Genomic DNA, 18,112 nt, shown 5'->3' on the forward strand with positions numbered 1-18,112 from the left:
GCAGTATCACAGGACTTAGTAGAGTTATGTTTAGTTTGAGTTAGTATGGTTTTTTATTCATTTATGTAAAATGCTAAGTTTATGTAAACATTAAGAGATATTTGAGGACAGGCAAGAAAAATGACATTTCATTTATTTCCCCAGAACAAAATATAGGCTCCTTCAGGGCAAGGACAAGTTTTTTTGTTTTTGTATCCCCATCCCCCAGCCCAGTGATTTGTTTATGGGTACATAGTATTTGTTGAATTGAATCAAATCATGAATATTTCACATACATTTAATCTTTGTGTCCCAGAGATATGAAAGACCTAGATTACTTTCTTTGGGGGGGGGGGGAATTTGAGGGGGCAATGAGGGATAAGTGACTTGCCCAAGATCACATAGCTAGTAAGTGTCAAGTGTCAGAGACTCGATTTGAGCTCAGGTCCTCCTGAATCCAGGGCCAGTGTTTTATCTACTGCACCACCTAGCTGCCCCACCTAGATTACTTTCTAAGGGTGATGCATTCTACTAGATGAAGGACTCATCCAAAAATCTAGAAAAATCTATCCACTAGACAACCCAACCAATACTGACTTCAATTCTTCCACTTGAAAGCTGACTGGCCTCTATGAACCAACATTTTATTGAGAGAAAAGCAAAGCAATAACTATAGAATTTATGCAATAGGGAAATCTCAGTTCCAACATAAGCACTTCCCAATCAATATATTAATTGTTAGTTATGCATTCATTTAGTGAACAGTTACTGAATACCTACTATGTACCAGGCTTTGTGGAAGAAACAAAAGACATTTTTCTGCCCTCAAGGAGTTTATATTCCAGTAGGATAAATAGGGTATGTACAATTTTAACAGTTAAAATATTGGTATTATAGGTGCCACATGAACATGTTATGAGTGATATATATATATATATATAATAAAAATGAAGTCATGTTTAATTTTTAAATCATAAAATTATTTTATTATTTTCTAGTTACATATAGAGATATTTTTTGTTTTTGTTTTTTGCTTTTTGTTTACAGGGCAATGGGGGTTAAGTGACTTGCCCAGGGTCACACAGCTAGTAAGTGTCAAGTGTCTGAGGCTGGATTTGAACTCAGGTACTCCTGAATCCAGGGCCAGTGCTTTATCCACTGCACCACCCAGATGCCCCACATAGAGATAATTTTTGACATTTGTTTTTATAAGATTTCTAGTTCCAAATTTTTCTCCCTCCCTCCCTCTCCTCCCTCCCCCTTCCCCAAGACAGCAAGCAATCTGATATAGGTTGTATATGTACGATCACATTAAACATATTTCTGCATTAGTTATGCTGTTAAAGAAGAATCAGAACAAAAAAGAAAAACAAAAAAGTAGAAATAGAATGGTTCAATCTGCACCTAGATTCCACAGTTCTTTTTTTCTGGATTTGGAGAGCATTTTCCATCATGAGTCCTTTGGAACTATCTTGGACCATTGTATTACTGAGAAGAGTCAAGTCTATCACAGTTGATCAAAACACAATGTTGTTGATACTGTGTACAATGTTCTCCTGGTTCTGCTCATCTCACTCAGCATCAGTTCATGTAAGTCCTTCCAGGTTTCTCTGAAATCTGCCTGCTCATCATTTCGTACAGCACAATAGTATTCCATTACATTCATATACCACAACTTGTTCAGTCATTCCCCAATTGATGAGCATCTCTTCAGTTTCTAATTCCTTGCCACCACAAAAAGAGCAGCCATAAATATTTTTGTACATGTGGGTCCTTTTCCCTTTTTTATGATCTCTTTGGGAAAAAGACCTAATAGTGGTATTGCTGGGTCAAAGGGTATGCACAGCTTTATAGCCCTTTGGGCATAGAAGAACTGGAACTTTTAATGAATTATAAATACAATAATGCATCAACAACATGATATGACAATAATAACAACAAAAATAAATGTAATATTTGTTTCCATTAAGAAAAAAATTAAGAAAGTCAAAGCATCCAATGCAAAGGAAATTATAGTCTTCATATATTCTGCCCTAGTAAGGCCACATCCAGAATATTGTGTTCTGTGCTGGATACTATAGTTGAGGAAGGATATTTATAAGTGAGAGAGTGTCCAGAAGAGAGCAACCAGAACAGAAAAGGGCCTTGAGTTCATGTCATTTGTAAATGAGTTTAAGGAGCTGAAGATGTTTAGTCTTAAGAAGAGCAGTTATAAGATACCTACCTCAAAGGCCATCTACTCTAATCCCATCATTTTACAGATTTAAAAAAAATCATAGAAATTGAGCAACTTGCACAAAGTCACATAGCTAGTAACATTTAAACCCAGATTCTCTGATAGTCAATAATTTGATAGTTGCCTTGGAGTATGTGATCAACTGTCAAGTGAAACAGAGATTAGACTAGGTTAATAATGCAGATTAAAAACTTTTTTGGAGAGCTAGTTATTAAACTTTTATGAAACTTATAGATGAAGAAACTGAGCTTAGATAAGTAATGCAACTCAAAAGTTGCAGTCATGATTCAAATCCAAGTCTCTTGAATACAAGTTCAGTGTTCTTTCCACTACACACTGTAGCATCTACAGAAATGAATACAAGGTAGTTTATGAAAATAACATTTTTTGTGGGGCAATGAGGGTTGTGATTTGCCCAGGGTTACACAGCAAGTGTCAAGTTTCTGAGGTCATATTTGAACTCAGGTCTTCCTGAATTCAAGGCCAGTGCTTTCTCTACTGCACCACCTAGCTGCCCCTGTCATTAATTTCTTTTTTTTTTTTTTTTGGTGCAGCAATTGTGGTTAAGTGACTTGCCCAGGGTCACACAGCTAGTAAGTGTTAAGTGTCTGAGGCAGGATTTGAACTCAGGTCCTCCTGACTCCAAGGCCAGTGCTCTATTTGTCATTAATTTCTTGCAACAGTTACTTCTATATCCTGCTGAAAAGCTGAAAGGGCACTAAGTGACCCTGCAGGGAACTGGATAGAAAAAAAGTGAAACATTGTAAAATCCCAAAGGAATCCCATAAGGCTTTTGGGATGGAGGAAGAAAGGTTATAGTATGTAGATTTAGAGCTAGAAGGAACCTTAGAGGCCATCTAAAGCCAAACCCAAGTCATTCTGTAGATGATAAAACTAAGGTCCAGGGAGGGTTAGTGATTTGTCTGAGGTCACACATTGCATAAGCATAAGAGACAGGATTTGAACTCAGGTCTTCTAATCCCAGAACCAGTGTTGTTTCCACTGTGTTATGCTGCCTCCAATGTTCACTAGAGCCAAATGAACATGAACAGGACTGTAAGTGATAGGTGATCCAGCTTCGGAGCAAGAAGCAAAGTCAGAAAGAATGGAGAAAAGATTGAGAGAAAGTCACTCCTATTTGGCGATTGTTCAAATAATATCCCTTTTGTGAGCTTACTTATTTGCCATTTAAACTTTATAATTTAGATTGTGTTTGTAGGACAGACAAGTGCAAAAGAAGTCATGGTATATGAGATTGCTATGGTCCGTAGTAGCCTCAGATTACTCAGAAAAATGTCAATAAAACCTTCAAGGTATACATACCATTTTGTCCAACTGTATACCAGTAAAACCAATACCTTAAATGAAACAAACAAATATTTATGAAGTATAAAATGCTCAAAGAAATAGAGAATTCAAGCAACCAAATTTCAGAGGAAGAAATTGAATAAGCCATACTATTTTCCAACTTTCTCAGCAATTTTGTCAAATAGTGAGTCCTTTTTCAAGAGGCTAGAATTTTGGGGTTTATCAAACAGGAAACTTATATTCATTTACTACTGTGTTTGGTGTGCCTAACCTATTATATTGATCCACCACTCTTTTTCTTAGCCAGTACCAAATAGTTTTGATTGTTGCTGTTTTATAATATAGTTTTATATCTGTTATGGCTGAACCCCTTTCCTTTGCATTTTTTTCATTAATTTCTTTGATATTCTTGACCTTTTGTTCTTCCAGATGATGTTTATTATTTTTTCTAGTTCTATGACATAATTTTTGGTAGTTTGATTGATATGGTACTGAATAAGTAAATTAACTTAGGTAGAATTGTCATTTTATTACATTAGCTTGGCTTACCCATGAGCAATTGATACTTTTCTGTTTGTTTAGATCTGACTTTATTTTTGGGAAAAGTGTTGTGTAATTCATATAGTTTGTGTGTTTGCTTTGACAGGTAGACTCACTAATATTTTATGTTTTCTACAGATATTTTAAATGGAATTTCTCTTTTTATTTGCTGCTGATGTGCTTTGTTGGTCATATAAAGAAATGGTGATATTTATGTGGGTTTATAATATATCCTTCAACTTTGCTAAAGTTGTTAATTTTTTCAAGTAGGGTTTTAGTTAATTCTCTAGGATTCTCTAAGTATACTATCATATCATCTACAAAGAGTGATAGTTTTGTTTCTTTCTTGTCTATTCTAATTCAATTTCTTTTTCTTCTCTTATTGCTAAGGCTAACATTTCTGGTACAATATTGAATAATACTGGTGATGATGGTCATCCTTGTTTCACCCCTTATCTTATTGGAAACACTTCTAATTTATTCCCATTATATAATGCTTGCTGATGGTTTTAGATACATACTGCTGGGGGAAGCTAGTTGGCACAGTGGATAAAGCACCAGCCCTGGATTCAGGAGGACCTGAGTTCAAATTCGGTCTCAGACACTTGACACTTACAAGCTGTGTGACCCTGGGCAAGTCACTTAGCCCTCATTGCCCTGCCCCCCCCCCAAAAAATACTGTTTATCATCTGAAAGAAAGCTTCACTTATCCCTATGTTCTCTAGTGTTTTAATAGGAATGGGTGCTGTATTTTATCAAAAGCTTTCTCTGCATCTATTAAAATAATGATGATTTTGGTTAATTTTGTTATTGATGTGGTTGATTATGTTGATATTATTCATAATATTGAACCAGCCTGGCATTCCTGATATAAATCCCACCTAGTCTATTATGCTGGTTATGAATTACTGTAATCTCTTTGCTCACAATCTTTTTAGAATTTTTGCATCAGTATTCATTAGGGAAATAGTTCTATAATTTTTCTCTGTTTTTGCTCTTCCTGGTTTATGTATCGGCACCATATTTGTCTCATAAAAAGAATTTGGTAGCATCTCTTCTTCACCTATTTTTTCCAAATAGTTTGCATAATTTTTTTTGGTAGGGCAATGAGAGTTAAGTGACTTGACAAGGGTCAAGTGTCTGAAACTGGATTTAAACTCAGATCCTGACTACTCATGTATAACTTATTTTGAAATGCTTGAATTCTAGTGAGTGGGGGGGGGTGGGAATAGAGGAGGAAGAGAAGTTGGAACACAAATTTTTAAAAAATTGATGTTAAAATTTGTTTTTACATATATTTTGGAAAATAAAATTCTATTCAATAAACTCAGATCCTCCTGAATCCAGGGCTGGTGCTTTATCAACTGTGTCACCTAATTGCCCCCTAGTTTGTATAATATTGGAATTAATTGTTCTTAAATGTTTGGTAGAATTCATTTGTAAAACCCAACTTGCCCTGGATATTTTTTCTTCGGGAGTTCATTGATGGCTTGTTGAATATCTTTTTCTATAATGGACTTATTTAAGGATTTTATTTCCTCTTCTGTTAATCTGGGCATTTTATATTTCTGTAAATATTCAACCATTTCATTGATATTTTAAAATTTATTGGCATACAGTTGGGCAAAATAGTTCCAAATTATTGGTCTAATTTCCTCTTCATTGGTGATGAATTTACCTTTTTTATTTTTGATACTGGCAATTTCATTTTCTTTTTTCTCTTTTTAATCAAATTAACCAAATGTTTATCTATTTTATTGATTTTTTCATACAACCAGTTACTTCTTAGCTTTATTTATTAATTTTATCATTTTCTTATTTTCAATTTTATTAGTCTTTCCTTTGATTTTTATAATTTCTAATTTGGTCTTTAATTGAGGATTTTTAATTTGTTCTTTTCTATCTTTTTTAGTTGAATGCACAATTTATTGATCTCTTCTTTCTCTATTTTATTCATGTAAGCATTTAGAGATAAAATTTCCTCTCCTTTTTCTCTTCTCTCAGTATAGTCCTTTTTGTCACCCCTTAAGGTTTTTTAAAATATCATCAAATCATTATTAACTTATACCCACATGCTCCTTCTATCTGCCTTAATAGAGATACATTTCTCAAGAAATAAAAGTATCTTCTTCCCATGTAGGGATGTATGCATTTTAATCTCATTGAATAACATATTTTGTTTTGTTTTTTCCCATTTTCCTTTTTTTTTTTTTAGTGTGGCAATTGGGGTTAAGTGACTTGCCCAGGGTCACACAGCTAGTAAGTGTTGTGTCTGAGGCCAGATTTGAACTCAGGTACTCCTGACTCCAGGGCCAGCACTCCATCCACTGCGCCACCTAGCTGCCCTCCATTTTCCTTTTTTATGCTTCTTTTCAGTCTTGTATTTAAAGATTAAATTTTCTGTTCAGTTCTGGACTTTTCATCAGGAAAGTTTTAAAGTCCCCTATTTTGCTGAATACCCATCTTTCCTCTGAAATATTATGCTTAATTTTGCTTTATTGTAACAAGTTTCTTTGCCCTCTGGAAAATCATATTCAAAGCCTTCTGCTAATACTGAAACTGCCAAGTCCTGTGTAATCCTGATTGTTGCTCCTTCACATTTAAATTGTTTCTTTCTGGCCACTTGCAGAATTTTCTCCTTCACCTGATAATTCTGAAATTTGGCTATAATATTCATTGTAGTTTTCCTTTTGAGGGTTTCTTTTAGGAGATGATTCATGTATTCTTTCAATAACTATTTTTTCCTCTGGTTCTAAGACATCAAGGCAGTTCTCCTTGATAATGTCATGAAATATGTTGTTCAGGCTCTTTTTTTGATCATGGCCTTCAGGTGGCCCAACAATTCTTTTTTTTTTTTTTTTGGTGTTGTTGTTGGGTTTTGGGGGGGGGCAGGGCAATGAGGGTTAAGTGACTTGCCCAGGGTCACATAGCTAGTACGTGTCAAGTGTCTGAGGCCGGATTTAAACTCAGGTACTCCTGAATCCAGGGCTGGTGCTTTATCCACTGCACCACCTAGCCTCCCCAAGGTCCAACAATTCTTAAATGGTCCCTCCTGGATCTGCTTTCCAGGTCTGTTATTTTTCTGAAGAGGTAACTTACATTTTCTTCTACTTTTACATTCTTTTGATTTCAATTTACTGCTTCCTTATTTGTAATTGATTCATTAGCTTCCATGTGCCCAATTCTGATTTTTAAGGAATTATTTTCCCTAGTCAGCTTTTGCACTTCCTTTTCCATTTGTCCAATTATATTTTAAGGAGTTATTTTTTTCCAAGTTATTGATTCTATCTTATATAACTTTCATTTATTTTCCCAATTTTTCTTCTACCTTTTTTATTTGATTTATAAAATCCTTTTTGAGCTCTTCCAAGAGGGCGTTTTGGTCTTGAGATCAATTCTTCTCCCCCTTTGAAACTTCAAATGTAGGCAATTTGACATTGCCTGTTTCTGAGTTTCTGTTTTGGTCTTCCCTCTCACCATAGTAGTTTTCTATGGTGAATGTTATTTTCTGTTTCTTATTCATATTTTATCCTATTTAATGGCTTTTAAAATTGAGCTCTGCTCCTGTGGTATATGGTGCACTGTCCCAAGCTTCTTTTGGTGGGGGTCAGGGGCCTGATAGATGACTTTCTTCTCTGAGGCCTCAGCTACTTACAGCTTTCTCACTGCACTGGGGCAACCCAGCCTAGTTGCACCTGTTGTGTAGCAGATACCCCAGCTGGCAGATTGCCTTCTGTGTTGAAGCTAGTGGCATCATAACTAGCCTGCTGTGCAACTAGCTTGCTGAGCTAGGACTGAGGGTCTTCAACTGCTGATCTGTGCTATGTCTAAGAGACTTTTGCTGGCTTGCCCAGACAACCCCTGCACTGAGCTATGCTCCCCTTTTACCAAGGTGAGAAAGACCTTTTCTGAAAACCTTCAAGGTTATCCTAAGCTGGAAGATTGTTTCACTCCATCTTTTTGCAGGTTCTTTAACACCAGAGGCTTAATTTAACATTGATTCCAAAGGAAATTTGGTAGAGCTCGGGCAACTTCCTGGTTTCTCTCTGCCATCTTCACTCTCCCTCCCTGAAGCATCACATATACCCTATATGAACCAACTTATGTATATGTTTTCTGCCCCATTAAAATGTAAGGTCCTTGAGGACACAAGTAATTTTTTAGTTTGCCTCTGTATCCCAAGTGCTTAGCATTTGGTTCATGCTTAATAAATCCTTGTTGATTGGTTATTGCATGGCTCAAATGAAATAATGAATAGTTACAAACTTTAAAGCATAATATAAATGTAAGTTGTTATTATTCTTGACTTGTTCATCAATATCTCAAAATCTTACATCTAGTTTGGAACAGAGTAAAAATTAGAACCCAGGTCCCCTGATTCCCAATCCAGTGAGATTTCCATTACACCATGTAAGACTGACAGTATGAGTGTTTTAATAATGAAGTGCCATGATAAACACCATGCTTTGGGAAGATTAATTTGACAGCAGTATGTGAGATGGATTAGACAGAGAAAGCAATTAATTCTAGCAAAGCTATAAGATGACAACGGCACATTAACAAGAGAAGCAAAGACCAAAGTGTGATGTGGAAGACAGACATAAACAAATATTTTTGTGATTACAGAATGCACCCTGGAGGGCAATCATGCACTATAGACAAATGATGTGCTTTAAAATTTTTTAATTTCTGACTCCACATTTTAGCTCAAAATGAAAATGAAAATTCATGTGCTGAGGCAACATTTTAAAATATTCTTTTAAATGTAATTGAGTTGCTGACATTGGCTAAGAAGTTAAAAAATAGTACTGCAAATTTCAGCATTAGATGTAGATACAGCTAGTAGTCATAAACATGGAGTCCTAAGTAGAAGCTAGAATTTGACTAAAGAATCAATAGATTTGGGGGCGGCTAGGTGGCACAGTGGATAAAGCACCGGCCCTGGAGTCAGGAGTACCTGAGTTCAAATCCGGCCTCACACACTTGACACTTACTAGCTGAGTGAACCTGGGCAAGTCACTTAACCCCCATTGCCCCACAAAAAAAAAGAATCAATAGATTTTACCTATATGTACAGTAACATCAACAACTTGGAATAAAGTCTAGAAAGTATGTGTACCAAATATGCAAGTGATGAAGCTAAGAGAGAGAACTAAAATGTCAGGTGGTAGAATAACAATATTAAAAAGATTTTGACAGGCTGGAAAGTGTGGCTTAATAGTAGTTCATTTGAAAAGGACATGTATGTGCTTGATTAAAACAAGGTCAGTGTGAGTCATTTGTGTGAAATGGCTGGCAAAACTGCTGATGCAGTACTAGACATAGAATGTCTACAGTGGTAGAGGTGAGAGTCCCACTTTATGCTAGTCAAATCACATCTCAAATCTTATGTCTAGTTCTGGACACCATATGACAAGGATAGTAAGAGAACTGGAGACTGGACCTTAGGAAAAATAACTGAAGGATCTGGGAACATTTAGCCTGAAGAAAATAAGACATTGTGGATACAGGAGTGCTGCCTGATATTTGAAGAGATAGTGTAGAATAATGGTGTCAAACTCAAATAAAAATTGGATCCTTATGAGCCACATATTGACTTAGAAAATGACAAATTACAGAGGCAGCTAGATGGTGCAGTGCATAAAGCACCAGCCCTGGATTCAGGAGGACCTGAGTTTAAATCCAGCCTCAGACACTTGACACTTACTAGCTGTGTGACCCTGGGCAAGTCACATAACCCTCACTGCCTTGTGAAAAAGAAAAACATGAATTAACATTATCTATGGTGTATTGTATTTTTGTTCATTTTTGTTAAGTATTTCCCATTTTAATCTAGTTCAGAAACACCTGGGAATTTTGAAACCCCTTGAAAGCATGGACAGAGGGTCTGACACTTCTGGTGGAAGAGGGATAAAGTCTATTGAATGTGGCACCAGAAGGCAGAAGAGAGAGGAAGAACAGTAGAGTAAAATTGCCTCTGAATTTGAACTCCAAGAATCAAGCTCAACTTCAGAATCTGCCACTTACTACCAGTTGATGTCTTTGGGCCTCAGTTTCCTGATCTGAAAAATGAGATATATGTATCAAAGATTTTTTTTCAGTTTAAAAAATAGGATTCTTGGGGGCAGGTAAGTGGTGCAGTATATAAAGCATGGCCCTGGATCCAGGAGGACCTGAGTTCAAATCTGGCCTCAGACACTTGACACTTACTAGCTGTGTGACCCTGGGCAAGTCACTTAACCCTCATTGCCCTGCAAAAAAGGGGTTTTGATATGCTGTCTTGATCTCCAAAGCCTCTTACAATAGGTTATAGCTATGAACATTTCTTTCCCTCACTTACACATGCAATCATTTGCCAAGGATTATCAATTCTATCTCCACTGTTCCTATGTGTCCATGTTCATGGCCACCAACCTAGTTCAGTTCTTTTCACCTTCCGTGTCACCTACTCCAATGGGTCTGTAACTGGGCCCCTGGTTTCCAGTCTCTCCCTCACACTCATCCAACCTCTACACAGCTACCAAATTGAGACTCCTAAAGCAGAAGTTGGCCCATGTCACTCCCCTGCTTAATCAATTTTAATGCTCTCTATTGCCTCTAAGATAAAACACACATTCCTCAGGCTAGCATTTAAAGCCTTTCACAATCTGGACACAGCCTATCTTTCCAGGTTTATTGCACATTATTCTTTTTCATACACTCCATGTTCTAGACAAACCAGCCTGCTTGCTGCTCCCTCTAGGATGACATCCCACCTCATGCCTCTGTATCTTGGCAGCAGCTATTCCTCACAGCTGGAATGCCTCCTTCCTTCAGGGCTCAGCTCATTGCCACCTATTATGAGAAGCCTTTCTTGATCTCTTTAGTTTATAGTGCAAGGTCTTGTCACATTAAATTACAAATACACACACACATATACACACTATACATATGTACAGATGGACATGTGTATATACTATATACGGGTCTACACACATGTAAACTTCTCAGTTTGTGTGTTGTACTACCATCCCACCCCCCATTCCCAGTAGACTATAAACTCACTGAGGGAAGAGACCTTTTCATTTTATCTTTCTATGTTTTGCTTCTATCACAATGACTTGCATAAAGGAGGTACTGAATTCATCTTTGAGGATAGCACTGGACTTATAGGTCAAATCAATACATCAAGTAGGTGTTTGGATTTCATGACTTCCAAGGGCCCTTCTAACACTAAGATTCCATTATGCTAATGAGAGACTCTATAATTATCTAGTGTTTCTCATTTCCTTCAGTGTTGTTTTTCAAATTGTATCATTTTATTTTAGGTAACAGAAACAACTGGTTATTGCTCTGCAGAATACCATTTGTAAAAGTATACAGAAATGTTATATCTGTCTGGACTGCATGTTATGTTCTTAAGACACAAATTTTGTATGTCATGCATCATAGAAATGCATAGTGGTATACTCAGTAGCTCATAAATATATTATTGTACATTCTCTTCTGTAACCACTGAGAAACTAACTGCAAACTGATGACACATAGCATGCATATAAATATACAGAACATTTTAATTAATTATTTAATATTTTAAATAAATAACTCTCTGACACATTTAATGTCAGATAGCCTCATCTTCCTTAAGTTTATTAAGAAGCACACTTTGAATGATTTCTTTTAGAGCTACAATGGATTACTTTAAAATTATGTTTTATAAATTAGAACCTCTCTCCTGAGGTAGTCCATATTACTTTTGAATTATTCTAATGATGAGAAGCTTTTCCTTACATTAAGCCTAAATCTGCCTCTTTGAAATTCCCTCCTTTTTCTTCTTAGTCAAGCTTCCCTCTGAGGCCATGCAGAGCATGTCTAATAAGCCATTGTCCTTATAGCAGCCCTTCAACAATTAAATAGAGATATCATGTGAATGCCTATGTCATCTTTTCTCCACGCTGTCTTCAGTTCCTACAACCCACTCTCACATGGCATGATCTCAAGGCTTTTCAGGATTCTATCTGATGCTTTCTGAATGTCACTGGATTTTAATAATTCCTATATCAACAGACAACTAGGTGTTACAGTAGATAGAGCACAGAGCCAGGAGCCAGGAAGACCTGAGTTCAAATCTGGCTTCAGACACTTACTAGCTGTGTGATCCTGGGCAAGTCATAGAACCATATTTGCCTCTCTGTTTCCTCATCTATAAAATGAGCTAGAGAAGAAAATGGCACCCTATTCCAGTATCTTTCCCAAGGAAAACCCAAAAAGGGCTCACAAAGAGTTGAACATAACTGAAAATGACTCAACAACAACAGAGTAAAAATGTAAATTTTAAAGATTTTGGATACTAAGTACTAAGGCCACTGAAAGTCTTGTTAGATATAGTCTTGGAGCTGCTTAGTGAAATCACTTAGGTCCCTTTCAATACCTAGGCCTCAGTTTCCCTAAAGAAACATTGTAGTTACTGGTATTGTAAAACCACTGAAGGCTCAGGTAATTCTCCAATTTGGACTCTTTTACTGATGTCACATCAGGATTTTTAGTGACCTGAGCATGTGAGGGTATTGATTAATAATCTTTAGTGGCTCCAATTTTCTTCCTAAATAAAAGCCAAACCTTTGTTCCTCACATTCAAACTTCCTGACCTCTCACAACCTAATGCCCTACCCTACTTTCATATTATTCCCTCTGTACATGCTTTGCTCTGTACAAATTAGCAACAGATCATGCTCTATGTCTCATTTAGGTTATTCATTATTTCTGGAATTGCCTCTTACTTTATCTCTGGCTGTTGACCTTGTTGTTGCTGTTGTTGTTGTTGTTATTCTTATTTCAATCATGTCCAACTCTTTGTGACCCCATTTGGGGTTTTCTTGGAAGAGATACTGTAGTTGTTTGCCATTTCCTTCTACAGCTGATTTTACAGATGAGACAACTGAGGAAAACATGGTTCAGTGCCTTACTCAGGGTCGCACAGCTAGTTAATGTCTTGGTCCAGATTTGAACTCAGGTCCAGAACCAGATCCACCAAGCTGCCCCAGAATATAGATACTTGAAGTAGTATGATAATAAAATTATTTGGACCTGGCAACTAATTGGATATTTAAGTTGCAGTGATTCAAAAATTCAAAGATAATTCCAAGGTTTCAGGCTTAGAAAACTGACTGAATGGTGGTGCAAGAGGGAAGTATAAAAGTCAGAGGAGCAGGTTTAAAGGAAAATATACCATACTTAGTACTGGACATGTTGAGTTTGAGGTGCTTGTGGGATGTCTAGATGGAAGTGTCTTGAAGGCAGCCAGAAATGTGGGACTGGAGTTCACAAAAGAGGTCGGGCATAGGGGATAGAGGAATTAGGGATTAGGAAGTCATCTGTCAAGGACATGAATTGTATCTACTGGCTATTTATTTCTAAACCTGGTGCTAAACAAACTTAAATGAGCTAAAGCTTTTTGTTCAAAGCATTGAAAGAGATAATTCCTCACCTATAGATAGAATTATTTGTGGAATGCAAAATAAGCAGGTGAGTTTAAGATTGTTCCTCAAGAATGCTAGTTTCATTTTACCCATGAGACAAGCACCAAGCCCTATCAGAAAAAATTACATTCATAAAAAATAAGATGACATGAACTCTGAAGCTGTTCCCTCCATATTAATGTTAGCATTTCCTTCCATCTGCAAAAAGGGAATGAATGCTGCTCAGAATAACAAAGATTGGAAGAGCACTAAGCTAAATTTAAGAGTCTGCATAAATATCTTCAAATAAATTCTGTCAGTGCTTTCAATCCCAGCCCTAGCCCCATGGGTAAGTCTTCAGTGATTAGTATGACACCCCTCTCCCATAACTATCTTGCACCCCCTGTCTCCTTGACATTTCTATGCCACTTGCTTGCAGTCAGTGCTATGTAATTCAGTGATGGGTTTGATATTTCCTTGTAGATTTATTCAGGTGTTTCATTAGTATGACACTCATCTCAAAAAATTAGACTGAAAGCATCTTGAGGGCAGGAATGTGGCATCTCCTGATTCTCTTGTGTCTTTCATAGTATTTTGAATGAGGCTATTTACATAAACGGTACACAGAAAAACACTTTGTTCATAGGCTACAATAGATATATTGTTCTAAGAGCAGATATGTTTGTTTTGTTTTGTTTTGTTTTGTTTTTTTAGTGAGGCAATTGGGGTTAAGTGACTTGCCTAGGGTCACACAGCTAGTAAGTGTTAAGTGTCTGAGGCTGGATTTGAACTCAGGTACTCCTGACTCCAGGGCCAGTGCTCTAGCCACTGCGCCACCTAGCTGCCCCAAGCAGATATCATCTTGAATTTTTTTTCAAATAACCGTAGTAATCTATACAAAGCCACCACATGATTAAAGTTTGCGTTCAAAGGTCATATTTATTTAGTGCATTAAATTCCAAACCCATTTTACAGATGAGGAAAATATCTCAGAAAGATTATGTTGTTCCCATCATCACTCAAGCTAGTGGTTTTAGAGCCAGAATTTGAACCTAGGCTTCACCTGACTCCAAGCCCAACACTCTTTCCAATAAACAACACTGTGTTGTATAACACTGTGTTATATATAAACCCTATACAAGGAGGCAGCTAGGTGGCACAATGGATAAAGCACTGGCCCTGTATTCAGGAGGACCTGAGTTCAAATCCGGCTTCAGACACTTGACATTTACTAGCTGTAATGTCACTTGGGCAAGTCACTTAACCCTCATTGCCCCTCAAAAAAAAAGTTTAACTCTATATGTAAAGTCTTTGCAAAGGCTGCAAACATGTTGAATTATGTTAAATACTAATGAGGTATTTGCTATTAACCAATGAAAATCTTGAATTCAGTGAATAAAAATATGTTTGGAAAACATAAGACTGGGAAGTACTTGGTAGGCAAGTATCACTCTACCTAGTTTTAAGAGTCTGGCCTGAATAGATTTGCCAGTACCCCTTCTTCCTTAGGCTGTGAAGAGTAAAAGCATTTGAGTGAACAAATATATTCTCCATTATCTGACTGAACTATCTTGTGTCAGGCTTAATTTATCAGCAAGATACTGAGGTGTCAGATGTTCAAGGGGATAGGGAGGACACTAACCCATAAAAGGTGTTATTTAAAATGAGAAAATGACTTATTTTTAAGCTGCTCCCTTTATTTCCCTCCCCAGTTTTTGTCAGACATTAATTCATCACCACTGACAACCCCTCTGTGAGGTACACAAGAAATGATCATCTCCATTGGCCAAGGGACTTGGCCAACCAGTGAAGAGCTGTGATGGGAATGAGACCAGAACATCTGACTCACACATCACAGCTTGAACCAATAGACCGAGCTTCCTCCCTGAGAGGAAGATGAATCAGGCAGCCCAGTGATTCACCTAGCAAGGAAATCTATGATTTCTGTAAGATGGAGATTCATTTTAACATAATAATATAGAAAAAGTTGGATGTTGTTGAAAAGAACAGTCTACAACTTGTTTTAATTCTTTAGCTATGTGACTTCCATTGTAGAAAGCAATTTCTGAGTAATACGTGATCTGAAAAATAAATGAAATATTAATATTATTCATGGACATGGATGAAAACACAATTGATGAAATCTCAGAGACGATATATATTCATTATTTATACTTGGGAGAGGAGTAATGAAGGAAGAATAGCATGTAGATTCCATTGAACTCTTTAAGCATAATGTCAGGTGATGAGACAGATAGGCCATTGTACTCAGAGTCAGAAAGACATGAGTTTGAATCTTGACTCGGACACTTACTAGCTGTGTGACCCTGGGCAAGCTATCTTTCCTTTCTGTGCCTTAGGTTCATCATCTATAAGATGAGAATAATAACACCTAGGTGATACAGTGGATATAGTGCTTGACCTGGAGTCTAGAAGACCTGAGTTTAAATCCAGCCTTAGACATTTTAACAAGCTATATGGCCCTCAGCAAATCACTTAAACTCTGTCACCTCAGTTTCCTCTAATGTAAAATGGAGATAAAAGTACACACCTCCTATAATTGTTTTGAGGATCAAATGAAATATTTTAAATGTACTTAGCACAGTTCCTGGCACATAGTAAGTGCTTAATAAATACCTGTTTCTTTTTTTCTTTCTTACTCCACAAGATTTGTAAAGATCAAATGAGCTAACAGATGTAAAGAGTTTTACAAACTTACGTAATTGCTAATTATTGTGTCCCTACATGCCAAGTGCTATGCTAAACACTAGGAATACAAAGGTAGATGTTGCACATACCCTGGTCTCCAGGAGTTTATAATCTATTGTGGTGAAGGAAGAGATAATTTCAGAAATGCAAGGAATAATGAAATAATCCCAAGGGAAAAATTCAGGCAAAGTGCTCTGAGAAATTTCAGGAGAGAGAAAAAACTTTGAACTAAGTTCTAACCACATTTCAGCTTTTTAAAGTTTAATCCAATCTAATTTTATGGGGATAGTTGTTCATAAGTATTTAAAAGGCAGTCATGTGGAAGAGGGATTATTGGACTTCTACTTGACCTCAGAGAACAGAACCAGGGTCAGTATGTAGAAGATGCAGAGAGGCAGGTTCAGATTTGTTAAAAGGAAAGACTGAATAACCATTGAAGCTATGCAAAATGCCTTGGGAGGGGATGGGCTCCTTCTCAACAGAGTTCTTCAGGCAAGGGCTGGATAACCATTTGTAAGATATGTCATAAAAGGGATTCTCTCTCAGGTATGGGTCAGACTAGATGGTCACTGAAATCCCTTCCAACTGAGATTCTGTGTTTGTATAAAGTAAAGGACATTTCTGCTTTGGGTAGTAATTGGACCACATGAATACTAATGTCCCTTCTGATTCTGAAACCCTGTGAAAATGTATGGAAAACCACTAAGTACAGGATAAAGATGGTAAAAACTCTAGGAAGATATTAAGGGCTGAAAGACCAGCATGGGAAAGGAAACACTTGAATTGGACCTGAAGGGTGAAGAATATAAACTATAATGCTTCATGGTGACATAGACAATGGTAAAGAAACAAGCCAAAAGAAAGAGGCTCAGTGAAAACAATTCTCAAAATGGGAACACAGAGGCAGAGTGCCTACAAAGGCACTAAATTAGACACAGGAGCAAACACTGTTCAATCTGAGTCATTAAGATAATAAATGGGATTATTCATGCCACGATTTCAGACTTAGAAAACATCACCAGGTCCTGAGATTATATATGTAAAGCACTTTGCAAATAATAAAGCTTTATAAAATAGTAGCTATTATTATTAATATAAATATGTGCTGACAAACGTTAGGAAAGGCTAAATCCATAGTTAACAAACTTGTCTACTAAAGTAACCTGTGGCTTATGGAAGTTTTGCCCATTAGGAGAAACCAATGCCCAAAAAAGTATACACTGAAAAATACTAAAGTTTGCACATCATGGATGATGCATTTTAACACTCCTGTCCAACTCGTTCAATTAAATCCTTGCAATATTGCAGTCCAAACATCTCAAAGAAATATATTTCAATTAGTTTTATAACCAAGTATGGAGCCTTCTGGAGCTGAAATAAATGAAATTAAGACCTCCCTATTCATGTATCTGCATGAGTGATGTCATTAAGTAGAGGGCAGAATACTGAGGAATGGCATCATTATATATTTCCTACTATGTGACTCAAAAGGCTGGAAGAAAAGGAAATAAGTTCCCTAAGATCAGGATGGGCTAAGAAGGACCAGAGGTACAACATTCACTCTCATCTCTGGCATTTATAAACAGAAAGCCTGAAATAAGCTAATGTAAATAGAACCTTCCCTCCAGTTAAACAAGAACATTATTAGTATTGATAGCTCTTAGTAGAAGTTATAGTCTCTGAGAACTGTCACTGGTCTGTCTAGATCTTTTTTTTTTTTTTTAGTGAGGCAATTGGGGTTAAGTGACTTGCCCAGGGTCACACAGCTAGTAACTGTTAAGTGTCCGAGGCCGGATTTGAACCCAGGTACTCCTGACTCCAGGGCCGGTGCTCTATCCACTGCACCACCTAGCTGCCCCTAGATCTCTTAATAAAAATTCCAGGACGACCCAGAGCTTGTAGA

This window comes from Dromiciops gliroides, chromosome 1 (genome assembly GCF_019393635.1).
Source record: "Dromiciops gliroides isolate mDroGli1 chromosome 1, mDroGli1.pri, whole genome shotgun sequence".
NCBI classification, from domain to species: Eukaryota; Metazoa; Chordata; class Mammalia; order Microbiotheria; family Microbiotheriidae; genus Dromiciops; species Dromiciops gliroides.